This window comes from Nuphar pumila, chromosome 3, assembly GCF_984573655.1.
Source record: "Nuphar pumila chromosome 3, dmNupPumi1.hap1.1, whole genome shotgun sequence".
NCBI classification, from domain to species: Eukaryota; Viridiplantae; Streptophyta; class Magnoliopsida; order Nymphaeales; family Nymphaeaceae; genus Nuphar; species Nuphar pumila.
Window position 1 is genome coordinate 23,178,121 of NC_143251.1, and position 14,381 is coordinate 23,192,501.

A 14,381-nucleotide genomic window follows, 5' to 3' on the forward strand; every position below is an offset into this window, starting at 1 on the left:
GTTTCGCCGTCTCGTCTGGACATGGACATGGACATGGACATGAAAATGAAATTGAATAGTCATATTTTATGTAAGAGCTTTTCGAATTTTTAACAACAAAAGCTTTAGTGGTTTTAGTGCTTATTTTAGGACCCCAAAGTACTAATGTAATAATTTAATATTGTTTTTTTGTTAAGAAAACATAGCTACTTGCATCGGTCAAATTATTATTACTGAATTTTCTGCAGAAAGTCCTTTTTTTTATGATGCGGAATCCTCTCCAAGAACCGGGTCACTTAATGGATCTGCCCCCTCTGAGGTAAAACCCAGGTGGGGTAACCTACACTCAAGACCTTATGAAGCCTACCAATTAAAGGCACCCGCACACCTAGTAGGAATTGGACCTTGGAACGAAGGTGTTAGTACCTTCTGCTCAGGCCTAGGGGTCAGCGGGTTGGGTTTACCCAGACCAAACCCTATAGGGTTCGGGTATGGTGACAAATAAGAAGACCCTAGTCTGGACCCGAAGGTCCGATTAATACATGGACCCGGGTATAGTTTGTGAAATTTTATACCAGACCCGGGCCTCACCCAACTTCTGATTAAGACCCGCAAATTTTCAATTTAATGATAGAAAATATTATTTTACAGGGTATGGTCTGGGTCTGGTTCATGTAGTTCTTATCGGATCTGGGTATAGTTTCTCATATATTAGACCCGAGTCTGAACCCGATACCATACTCGAAAATCTGGTTCAAGTCTGGTTTCACATGAGTCTGAACCAAACCCGACTTGTTGGGCCTTATTTGAGAGAGAGAGAGAGAGAGAGAGAGAGAGAGAGAGAGAGAGAGTGTTTCCCAAAACTACCCTGCAGGGCACACTTTTGTAACGTGAAAGGGCACTCTGTGCTGCAATCCGCACGGAGTGTCCTTCCGCGGTGAACTCCACCGTTTCTGTGACAGACAAACGGCCCCATAAAGGGAGCACTGGAAGAAAAGCAGGTCAGAGAATACAAAAGCAGTGGAAATATTGGTCACCATCTGAAAAGAAAGCAATGTAAGGATCAATTATTTGAGGATGACAAAAAGGTGGATATCTCACGATGGGACCTTAGTTGAATTTCATATTCCATTATGAAAAAAGACGACGCAAAGAAGGGCATAAAGAAGGAAATCATGGCCACCTTGGAGATTTTCAAGTGACCGTGACCATTCAACCCAAATTGGAGGATGCTATTGACTGAGAAGAAATCATTGATGCAGATAATGCTTTTCTGAAGTCGCTATCCAATACCACTCATTGCATGTATGGCTCCCACAGTTACCAGAAAGGGATACATGAAACCAAACTGTGGAAGCCAGTATTAAAAAGTAGTCTGAAGCGGTTGGAGGTGAAGCATGTAAGAAGTGGAAAACAAAATGCAAAGAAAACAGGGAAGAAATGAGTGAAAAACTAAATATTAATATAGAAAACATAAAATAACAAGGAGGAAGCTGTAGGAATCGAGTGAGAAAATGAAAGAGATGTGAGAGGGAAACAATTTAAGAAGCTAGTTTCCTTCATGCCTCCCGCTTCAAAAGCACGCTTCCCTAGGTTCCGGCAAGTATGATATAACCATACCACTCATTGCACATGCAACAATCATGCATACTGCCAAGTCTCAAGATTCCTCCCTAACCTCTTCACCCTCTCCCCAAAAAAAACCCTTTTGTGCTCTTTTTTTGCCATTGAAAACAGTAGAGGGCGAGCAAAAAGAGAAAAATTACAGCAAGAAAGAGGCCTCTCAATACTCAATACTCATGAAATGAGAAAAAAAAGTAACGTGGGTAGTTTGAGAGCCCATCAGTCCGTATGCTTTATTGGAAAATCTTTTACCTCATTATAGAAGACAACTTTGATGATTTCTTCTCAATCATATAGTCCCAACAAGTTAATAAATTATCCGAAAAATGCAATGCACACCATATTGGTTTAGTTGTTTATGTCGTTCCATCCTGCTTGAAGTACACATCAGCAAATAATAATGCAGATGGTGATCCATAAAATAAATATTCAAAGTATGGTGAGGAAGTTTATGAAATATAATAGAGTTGGTTTTGATGATTCATCATCAAGTATATAGTTAAACTAATGCAACCTTTCCTACTTAATGATTTGTTCAATTTTCAAATTTTTAAAGTCCTAATGTTGAAAGCATCGATCATTTCAGATGTAGTTGCACGAAGAGACAAAAGTTTTAGCTGAAATGGCTTACCAGTGATTCAATAATAGACATGTTGCCCTTTATTTAAAGTGTGGGGGACTATTTCATTGCCATTAATTACGATATATTTTTGTGATTAGTGATGATGTACATGGATAATGCGACGCATAAGGATTGAAGTTACCAAATGGTTGGCAGATTCCCTCGATCGATCGATCGATCGATCGATCGATCGAGAGAGAGAGAGAGAGAGAGAGAGAGAGAGAGAGAGAGAGAGAGAGAGAGAGAGAGATTTCAACCTCGGTTGTGACTGATCCACTAATTAAGTCACCTATAACTCATGTTTGTTGCATCAGTTATCCATTATTTTCTGTTTTTTTTGGATAATCCAAGAAAAATTCCCCCATCACCGACTGCACATTGGCTGGCCTTGGATTGGTAAAATCCTTGAGGTCCGCCTGCCAACCAGGGAGTACACGCAGCTTCAACCTTGCGGCAAAGGATGCCACCCGTGAGTTTCATACTTGACGTACGTCGCATTCAGAAGTTGCCCCTACCAAATTACCGGAGCCCTTTTGGTAAGTTATCCATTACTTTGGCACTAATTGAATTGGGCATATTTGATTCCTCAAATTTCAATTTTTTTCTGAACTGATTAAATAAAAAAAGGCAAAAAATAGTATAAAAAAAGAATTAAAGGTGAAAGTTAAACAAATGCAAAGTTTAACAGGGTTATAACGTGTTGAACTTTATGAAGAAAGAATGATATCTTTTGAACTTTATCTTGAATATCACATTTGGTCTTACGTACTCCAAACCCTTCTGGCCATTGCCTTTTGGCGTGAGTCGCAGCATCAACAAGGCTGAGCTTGGATGACAAGTGAAACATGACAAAGTTCATGTACTCCAATATATGCGTTACAGGGAGCACTTGACTTTGCAAACTTGGTCACATGTTGCATGATTGCCAAACTTGGTCTACATAGTGGACAAAAAAATATTATTATAGTGCGCATCAAAGTTTCTCACAAGGGTCTCCTTTTCTTACCTTGTTCATTGAAATTGAGGTCCTCACATATACTTGAAGACAAGATACTTTTTCATTTCGGCCAAAAGCCAACGAATTTTATTCTGGAAAGCGACATCCACTTTGCATCCTAGCCTTTTAGCCATTTGGCAGAAATATATAGGAAAATCTTCTGAAGCTAAGTGCCCGTGACAAAGATAGGATGTCATGAGTTCAAAACCCACAGATGTGCATCCTTTGCCGTGAGACCGAAGCTTTAGGTGTACTTTCTCGTGGGTAAGAGAGACCTGGGATTTGCCGCCAATGAAAGCGATTTTAGTCCCATTATCAACAAGAGAAAGAAATAGAAAAAAAACAGTTAAAATTACACCATCATATTGTAACTATGCTTTAGTTTTCTAAACTCGAAAAGCAAGAAACTTTTTAGAAAAGATAAGTCGCATCATATATATATATATATATATATATATATATATAGAGAGAGAGAGAGAGAGAGAGAGAGAGAGAGAGAGAGAGAGAGAGAGAGCTGAACATTTTCTCTTTCTGCCCATTCTGCCTCATAGCTTGAAGTGTTTTATGATAGATCTGAACGGTTAGATGTGTGTAGCATGCTCGATTTAGTGAGAATTGACTCTTGGATCATATTTTTTCGACAAAAAATGTATTTTTATGAGCTTGAAAAAATTGATGCCTTCATAGCCATTGATTTTGGATCACCAGAAAAACAGGTATATAGGTTAGATTCCGGTGATCCAAAAGCTGGTTCCCACTAAATAAAACCTATAGATCACATCTATGGTATTAGATGTGAGAAAATTACCAAAAACTACTCTTTTGAAGGGGCAGAATGAGAAAGTGGGCAGAAACAAGGGTATATATATATATATATATATATGAGCACAGTGCTAAATGAAACATGCTATGGGATTTTCGGTGTTTTTTTTAAATTCTAGCCTTAAAAACGTGATTTATATGCTTGATTTTATAGGAATCACTTCGTGGAACATTTGATTCCGATGCATGGATGAGTTTTTATAAGGTTTAAAAAAATCAATGGGCTATAATTTTTATAATTTTTTGAGGATCCAAATACCATTTTTTCATCCGGGTCTCTTGCTTTCATCCTACCTCAAACTGGATGACGGCTTGCTCCAGAGTCCTAGTTTGTTCCTTAATTCTTCAAACAATGCACGAGGCAAAGCCTTTGTGAAGCTGTCAGCCACCTGATGAGATGATGAAATATATTTGGTGGTCAAGGATCCCAATGCAACTTTCTCGCAAACGTAATGATAATCAACCTCGACATGTTTCAACCCTGAGTGAAAAGCAGGTTTAATGGTAACATTAAGTGCAGAAATATTATTGCAAAATAAGATGGATGGATTAGACAGATAAATGCCCAAATCTCTGAGAATAAATGACCTCCAGGTAAGCTCTGCCACGGTAGAAGCCATAGCTCGATATTTCGATTCTGTACTGAATCTGGATACGGTTGGTTGCTTCTTTGCACTCCAAGATATATAATTGAATCCAAGAAATGTCAAAACCCGATGGTCGATCTTCTAGTGGTAAGGTATCCAACCCAATTAGCATAAGAGAAGGCATACAGGTTCAATGTTGTATGAGATAATAACCGGATCTCATACTCAATATTACCACTAACATACCGAAGAATGCATTTGACCATCTCAAAATAAGAGTTGGTAAGAGTGCTCATGAATTGGCAAACATGATTTGGATGAGTAATTGTTCGATATTGGAGTCCACCAACTAAGCTTCTATAGAGAGTAGGATTATGAAAGAGTAGATATCCATCTTGAGTAGGGTGAAGATTGAAAACCATGGAAGTGCTTATAGGTTTACAACCAATCATATGACCCGATCCAATAATTCATAAGCATATATCTTTTTATTAAGAAATAATCCTCCCTTCATCCGATAAACTTCAATACCTAAGAAGTAATGGAGAAAACCAAGATCCTACATAGCAAATTTATGGCTAACTTTCTGAATAAAAGTATCGAGAAGTTGATCATTACTCCCTGTAAGGATAATGTCATCCACATATAATAATAATATAAGAATGCTTGTGGGGGATTGATAAATGAAAAGAGATGGATATGCAATGCTTGAAAAGAACCCCATTGATAACATAAAAGCGCCAAAAAGATCATACCAAGCTCATGGGGCTTGTTTTAGCCCATACAAAAAACTTTTTAAGAGACATACATTATGCAGTTTTTGTGGGTCAAGGAATCCTTAAGGTTGTTCTAAGTACACCGGTTATTTCAAATTTTCACGCAAAAATGTATTTTTTGACGTCTACCTGCTTGATATCCCAATTATTTCGAAGAGAAATGGTGAGAACAATCCTTATAGTAAATGGTTTAATGATTGGTGAAAAAGTTTTGAGAAAATCCAAATTAAGAATTTGGTTAAACCCTTTGGCAACCAGCCGCGCTTTTAACCTTTCAAAGAGACCCATCACTTTTTAACTTAGTTTTGAAAATCCACTTGTAACCAATGACATTCATATGCATCCTAGGCACTAAATCTCAAGTATTTGGATGAAGCACAGTCATTTCATCATTCATCGCTTGCACCCATCCAGGATGCTTCAAAGCAGACTGAAGAGACTTAGGCTCAAGAGAAATATGCAAGGCGATAAAATATTTTGGATTGGGTTTAACAACTCCTGCCTTCATTCTTGTTGTCTTAGGATGAGTATTCAAGACTATAGGCTGTGCAGTGGAAACTTGCACTGGGAGGCCAACATCATTGGAGATCTCAATATTTGAATGATGACCAGTTGTAGTTGTATGATCCTCCTATTATGAAGTTGGATAATGAGCGATAGGAGGATCGAGCTCCATATGAAGGGTAAGATGATCAAGGTTCGGATTCATGTGAGGATCATTATTAAGCCTATTTTGATCTTCCCTAAAACTAAAAAATTCACTACTTAAAGTGGTTCATGAAAAGAGATCACCTGGCACTTTGAGTGGGAACACTTCTTCATCAAAGACCACATGTCGTGAGAGAGAGATTCGTTCAGATGGAAGATAAAGGCACTGATAGCTCTTGTGAATCTCACTGTGGCCTAAGAACACACATGAAAGAGACTTAGGTTTGAACTTGTTTTTGTTGTACTCCTTAAGATATGGATAGCACCTGCAACCAAAAGTACGAAGACACAAGTAGTCTGGTTTGTGTCAATAAACGATTTAAAAAAGAGGTTTCATGCCTATAGTTGGAGAAGGAAGTCGATTTATCAACTATACGACATTTCCAAAAGCTTTAACCCAAAATTTTGATGGAAGATGGTTCTAAAATATCATAGTGAGACCCAGTTCAGTGATGCTTCTACAACGTCGTTTTGTTTTGACATTTTTGGACATGCTTTTTTATGGTGGATCCCATTTTCCTTGAAATATGAACTGAGATCCAAACTGTTAAACTCCCCACCTTCATCCTATTGAATTTTTTTTATTTTCTTGTTAAATTGAGTGAAGATCATTTTGTGAAAATTCTTAAATATCTGGCATAAATCTGACTTATACCGTAAATGATAAAACCATGTGTATCTGGAATGCTCATCAATAAGAATATTATAATACTTAAAGGTCTGAAAAGAATTAACGGGAGCTAGCCCCATAAGTCACAATGAATCCTTTTAAATAATTCATCACAATGGTCCATAACAGGAAAAAATGGCAAATAACACATTTTTCCTAATTGACAACTCTCACAAATACCAACATTATCATGCTGAGAAAGTAAAACAATATCATTATTTTGAACTAAGAAATCAACAACTTGCATATGTGGATGACCAAGCCGCTGATGCCATACACGTTTATTTGCCATGCGAAAACGAGTTGAAAAAAGAAGCTCCTTGGCTTTTGGTTCCAACGCACAGAGACCTCCATGCCTATTCCCCTGAAACTCTTTTCCTTTATAAAAAAATTCATTAGAAGAAAATTCAAACACATAAGGCATGCCAGTAGTGAGTTAGCTCACAGAAATAAGATTCTTTTTCATTTCTGGAACAACAAACACATTGTTTATCTTAACATGACTATGTCCAGTCTCACTACAAGAAAAATGTTAATTAGCGACGGAAATTTGCGACGGATTTTTTCCGTCGCAAATTAGCGACAGATTAGCTAGAGAAAACTTTCTTAATGAATCCGTCGCTAAGTAGCGACGGATTAGCGATGAAAGTTGTTTCATCGCTAATCCGTCGCTAATTAGCGACGAATTAACGACAACAAGTATTTCGTCGCTAATTCTCAATACAAGAAAAACATTTTAGCGAGGGATTTAGCGAGGGAAATTTTCCGTCGCTAATCCGTCGCTAATTAGCGACGGATTAGCGAGGGAAAATTTCCGTCGCTAATTTTCGATTTAAACCAAGCGCGAAATTTTCCCTCTCTCCCTGTTTGAAATTTAAATCGACCGCGCTCGATTTAAATCGACCGCGCTCGATTTAAACCGAGCGACGTCGGAGAGCTTATTGGAGAGCATGTACATGAGAGTGGAGGACGGTGACGCCGGAGGACAGTCGGCGATCGCTGGAGGACGTCGGCGCCGGTTGACGGAGGACGACAATGCTGATTCACGGAGGACGGCGACGCCGGAGGACGGTCGGCAATCGTTGGATGATGTCGGCGCCGGTTCACGGAGGACAACAACGTCGATTCACGGAGGACGGTCGGCGATCGCTGGAGGACGTTGGCGCCGGTTCATGGAGGACGATGACGCCGGTCCACAGAGGATGACGGCGACGCCGGTTCACGGAAGATGACGGTGCCAGTTCATGGAGGACGGCGACACCGGAGAGCACCGGTTCATGGAGGACGGCGACGCCGGTTCGCGATGAGGCAGAGCGATCGTTATGTGCATGCAATGCCTGTCGGGTGCGGTATAAGTCCGGCTTAGTGCTGCCGGAATACCGCTCGACAAGGATCAATTTTTTTTTATTTTTTTTTTAAAATTTAGCGACAGATTAGCGACGGATAATGTCCGTCGCTAATCTGTCGCAAATTAGCGACGGAATTAACGACAGATAATTTTTTTCGCTAATTAGCGAGCAAAAAATCGCGATGGCCTCTATCCATCGCTAATCCGTCGCTAAGCCGTCGCTAAACAGTTTAGCGACGGCTTAGTGACGGATTAGCGATGGATAGAGGCCGTCGCTAATCCACGGTTTTCTTGTAGTGTCTTAACCTTAGCTGAACCAACATGAGTAATTTGAAGTTTAGCACCATTTCCAATCATGATTTGTTCAGGACTAAAATATTCAACTAGAGAATCAAGATTACCTGCATTCGATGTGATGTGTACCGATGTTCCTATATTCGGGAACCATGATTGATCCTGTGTATCACTGATCTTCATTGCTGCCAATGCCTGAGGAACATCGTCATGATTGAAACGATGCCAACAGTTTAGAGCATTATGGTTGATAATACCACAGATTTGGCACACAACTTTTTTATCTTTATTTTGTTGCACAATATTTCCTCCATTATTTTTGTTGTTCTACTGCCTTTTATGATTATAGGGCTGATTCTGATGCGCCCTGCTTAATGAATTTTCAGCTTGTTGAAAACCTCTGCCTCTTGAATTAAAAATTGGTTTTTGATAATAGGGACGACTATTCTGATTATTATTGGATTGTTGGCTCACAAAGGCTTGACGATGATTGACATTTTCTGCCCCTCCGTTAATTTGTTTTTGAAGTTCATGATTTTGCAGCGAAGAGACCACTACATTTTCACAGTCCACTGCCATCCTTAGTGATGCTAAGGCTGCCATACCTGAGACAAAGAAGAACACTGTCCACAATTTTTTGCAGATTCACAGGCAATTGCAGAACCCTGAGGCGGCAGCGTTGATCAGATTCACATCGACAACAATGATCAGTCACACAACGTCACCAGGAGCAGTTGATCTGATATCATGAAAACAACCCAGATTGATTGAAAAAGTTTAAGAACATAGAAGAAGAATGATTCTCTCTTCACGTGGTTCAGTGCAATTGCACCTACATCCACGGAGGTGATCACACAATAGATGATATTGTGTGTGTCACTAAAAATGAAAACCATATACAAAGATGGTATACACGGAAGGCAAGAGATCTCTTGACATAACCAACCGATCTCCAAGGAACTCTAGATCCTATCTTTTTTGGCTCATTTATAAGGGGATTGATAATATTCCTGCTGGAGTTGGATTACGATTACATTTGGTGCACACATTGGTTGAACCGGGAATGGATCATCTCTTGTGTTGGAATTATAAGCAAGACTCATCGTTTTCTCCCCTCATTTAATTGTCTTGAGAACCGGTTTTACATTAAGGCTATTTGCAATTTTCTATGCAAACTCTTTGGGTTCCGATCCCATTTATTTCTTTTCCTTGAAAATGTAATAGTCTTTTAGTTTTTCTATGGTAGGAATTTATTATGTAATTAAATTCTGGTTGGGCTTGAATGCTATATATATAGCAGCCATGTATCCTCATTTTGACATGTCATTGGATTGCTTTGAAGCCATTTGAAGTCTTCTCTTTCTCTAGCACCATTTCTCTGTGTTTTCATTCTAGAGAACAATCTTCTTCTCTAGTTTATTGTTTTATTTTCAACATAGTGGTATCAGAGCTAGGATGACTTCCAATAGTATGGTTCAACCACAAGTTCCTTGTTTTGCTGGGAAAAATTATAACAAGTGGAGTATTCAAATAAAGACGCTCTTTGGCTCTCAAGATCTATGAGACATCGTTGAAAGTGACTTCGATGAGATGGACAATGTGGAGGGCATCACTCAATGACAACAAACTGAGTTGAAGGAAAACCGGAAGAAGAACAATAAGATTTTGTTTTATATTTGTCAAGCTGTTGATGAAGCCATTTTCGAAAGGATATCCTCGGCGGAGTCGGCAAAGGTAGCATGGGATACTCTCTATACAACATACAAGGAGAAGACAAGGTAAAAATGGTGAGACTACAAACTCTAAGAAGTGAATTTGATTCTTTAAGAATGAAGGAATATGAAACGATTGAAGCTTTTTTCAATCGAGTCTTCTCCATTGTTAATCAAATGAGAGTAAATGGTGAAAACTTGAAGATCAAAGAGTTGTTGAAAAAATATTGAGGAGCTTAACTCGCAAGTTTGAACATATTGTTGTTGCTATAGAAGAATCCAAAAACTTATCCACCTTGTCCATTGATAGTTTAATGGGATCACTTTAATCTCATGAACTTCGTATAAAGCAATTTGATTCTCCTCTAATCGAACAAGCTTTTCAGACACAACTCTCTATTCGTGGTGGTGCTCGAGGACGAAGAGGAAGATGAAGATGATATGGAGGTGGTAGAAATCAAGAAACGAAAGAAGATGATTGTGATTCATCTTATTCTATGCGAGGAAGAGGTCGAGGTCGTGGTCGCTCTCTCTCACAAGTTCAATGCTTTCATTGTCAGAAGTATGGTCACACCATAAAATTTTGTAGAAAGCGATTGGCAGAAGAAAACCAAAAGGAGGTAACTTTCATACAACAACAACAACAACTACGCCTTCATCCCAAAACAATTGAGGTCGGCGATATGAACCAACAAAGAAAATCATTATGGGTCTTCCACATGAATCCTTCTCCTCCATTCATTTCTATCCAATGCCATGTCCTCGGTGAGGTTCAAAGCATTCATATCCTTTCTTATCACCTCCATCCATGTCTTCCTAGGCTTACCCCAACCTCTTTTAACTAATATATTTTTTCATTTCTCCATCCTTCTAACTGGAGCATCATTAGGCCTTCATCGAATATGTCCAAACCACCGTAAACGATTCTCTCTTATCTTATTTTAAATGGGTGCAACGCCTACCTTCTTACGTATCTCCTCGTTCTGAATCTTATCTTTTATTGTATTTTCACACATCCATCTCAGCATACTCATCTCAGCTACACTCATTTTTTGAATATGATGTCTCTTGGCAGCCCAACATTCCATACTATATAGTAAAGCGGGCCTAATAGTCGTCCTATAAAACTTTCCCTTCAACCGCAATGGCATTCTACGATCGCACAACACTCAAGTTGCACTCTTCCATTTCATCCACCCAACCTTTATCCTATGATTTACATCTCCATCAATTTCTCCATACTTTTGAATGATAGATCCCAAATATTTGAAAGAATCATCCACTGGTATTTCGTTCTCACCAAGCTTCACTACACTTCCATCACTACTTCGTTGCTTACTAAATCGATATTCCATGTATTCTGTCTTACTCTTACTCAACTTAAAACCTCTTGCTTCCAATGCCTGTCTCCATAATTCTAACTTAGGATTAACCCCAACTCTAGACTCATCAATCAAAACAATATCATCATCAAACAACATACACCATGACACATTTTCTTGAATTGATCTCGTAAGCTCATCCATCACTATAGCAAATAGGAAAGGGCTTAAAGCAGATCCTTGATGTAACCCAACCGTTATAGGAAAATTGGTTGTCACCCCTCCACAAGTGCGGACATTGGTTACTACTCCTTCATACATATCTTTAATTATACTAATGTACTTGAGAGAAACACCTTTCTTCATCATTGTCCACCAAAGAACGTCCCTAGGTACTCTATCGTAAGCCTTCTCCAAATCAATAAAAACCATATGCAAATCTTTGTTCCTCTCTCTATTTCTCTTAATAAGTTGTCTAAGAAGATGTATAGCTTCCATAGTTGATCTTCCAGGCATAAAACCAAATTGATTCTCCGATATCATGACAATCTTCCTCAACCTATACTCAATCACCCTCTCCCAAAGTTTCATAGTATGACTCATGAGTTTTATACCACGATAGTTTGTGCAATCTTGTATATCACCCTTATTCTTATATAGAGGCACCAAAGTACTCTTCCTCCACTAATTAGGCATCTTATTTGTCCGCCAAATCTTGTTAAAAAGATTTGTCAACCATTCTAAACCTTTCTCTCCCAAGCATTTCCAAGCCTCGATAGGTATACCATCTGGGCTAACTGCCCTTCTTGATTTCATTTTCTTTAAAGCCTCTGCAATTTCTTTCTTTTGAATCTTGCGCATGAAGTCACGATTCATCTCATGAAAAGGAATTGAAGTCTCTAAGATCCTGAGCATGACTTTTCATTAAATAGCTTATCAAAATAATCTTTCCATCTCTCCTTAATCTCCCCATCTTTGACTAAAACCCTTTGCGTTTCATCTTTGATACTTCTAACCTTACCCAGATCCCTCGATTTCCTATCTCTCATCTTTGCAAGCCTATAAATATCTTTTTCACCCTCTTTGGTATCCAACTTGTCATAAACCTCATTATATACCTTATCCCTCGCGTTCTGAACTACTTTTTTAGCTTCCTTCTTTGCTATCATATACTTCTCCAAATTCTCATTATCACGATTTTTACTTAGACTTCTATAGCACTCTCTTTTAACCTTAATAGCTAATTTGACATCCTCGTTCCACCACGATGTATCCTTACCTAGCAGTGCACCGCCTTTAGACTCACCCAATACCTCATTAGTCACATTTCTCATACCACTCGCTATCTTATTCCACATAGATTCTGAATCCTCCTCGAGACACCAATCAACTTCCTTAACTACCCACTTTACAAACATTCCTTGTTTAGCTTCTTTCAGTGCCCACCACTTAATTCTAGGATCTATCATATGTCTATCTCTTTTGCGGTATTGTCTAATTGTAAGATCTAAAATTAAGACTCTATGTTGTGTAGTTACACTTTCTCCCGGTATAACCTTATAATCGATGCAACAACCCCTATCTCTCTTTCTAAGTAGGAAAAAATCTATCTGACTCGTATTAACCCCACTTTTAAATGTTACTAGGTGAGACTCCCTCTTCCTAAACCAAGTGTTTGCTAAGATCATATCATAGGACAAACCAAAATCTAAAATCCTTTCTCCACTTTCGTTTCTTTCTCCTATACCATAGCCTCCATGGATACTCTCAAATCCATCACTACTAATGCCTACATGCCCATTAAGGTCACCGCCGATGAAAAGCCTTTCTCCATAAGATATCCCTTGTATTACTCCATCTAAATCTTCCCAAAATTGATGCTTAATGAAATCATCTAAACCTACTTGAGGTGCATAAACACTAATAATATTAATAATATTCGTACCTAATACTAATTTAATAAGTAAAATCCTATCACCCTTCCTACGACCCTCAACTACATTATCTATAAACTCACGACTCATAACAATCCCTACTCCATTCCTATTCCTATTTATTCCTGTATACCAAATCTTATATCCCCAAGGTTCTATCACTTTTGCTTTCTCACCTACCCATTTGGTCTCTTGTAGACATAAAATATCAATCTTTCTCTTACACATAACATCTACTAACTCTACCAACTTACCAGTTAAAGATCCTATGTTCCAAGTGGCTAACCTAATTTTATGGTCTTGGACTAACTTCTTTACCCCCACCCGCCCAACAAAGTGAGAGAACCCTTGCCTATTTGACACCACACTCGAGCGCCGGTGTGACGCATCGCTTCCAGGCGACGACCTAGCAACCCTTGCCCATTTATCATTGCCTCCGGGCCTATAGAGTACAACGCGTCGCTCATTAGGGAACACCCCAACAAAATTCTCATATTGGTTCATATTCATAGGGTATGACTAAGTTTTTATGTTGGCTGTCACAGGCCTACCGCAACCCTCCTCCTTTATCCGGGCTTGGGACCGGCAGTGTATAACTAAACAGTTATACACAGGCGGAGTTTAATTAAAGATAGTGCAACACGAGGACTTTCCAGTAGGTCACCCATTCCAGTACTACTCTCGCCCAAGCATGCTTAACTTCGGAGTTCTGAAAGGAGGTAACTTTCATGCATGAGAAAAATGAAATTCTTGATAATGATATTCTCTTTCTTGCTTGTGATACCAAAGAAGAAACACATGATGAAGTATGGTATATTGATAGTGGTTGTAGTAACCACATGACTGAAAAAAAAATTTATTTGTGAACTTAAATGAAATGGTCCAAACTGAAGTTAGAACAAGTGATGATAATAGGCTTGCGGTCAAAGGACGCGGTGATATTCTTGTTAAAACTAACCTTGGAAACAAGCATGTCACCAATGTTTT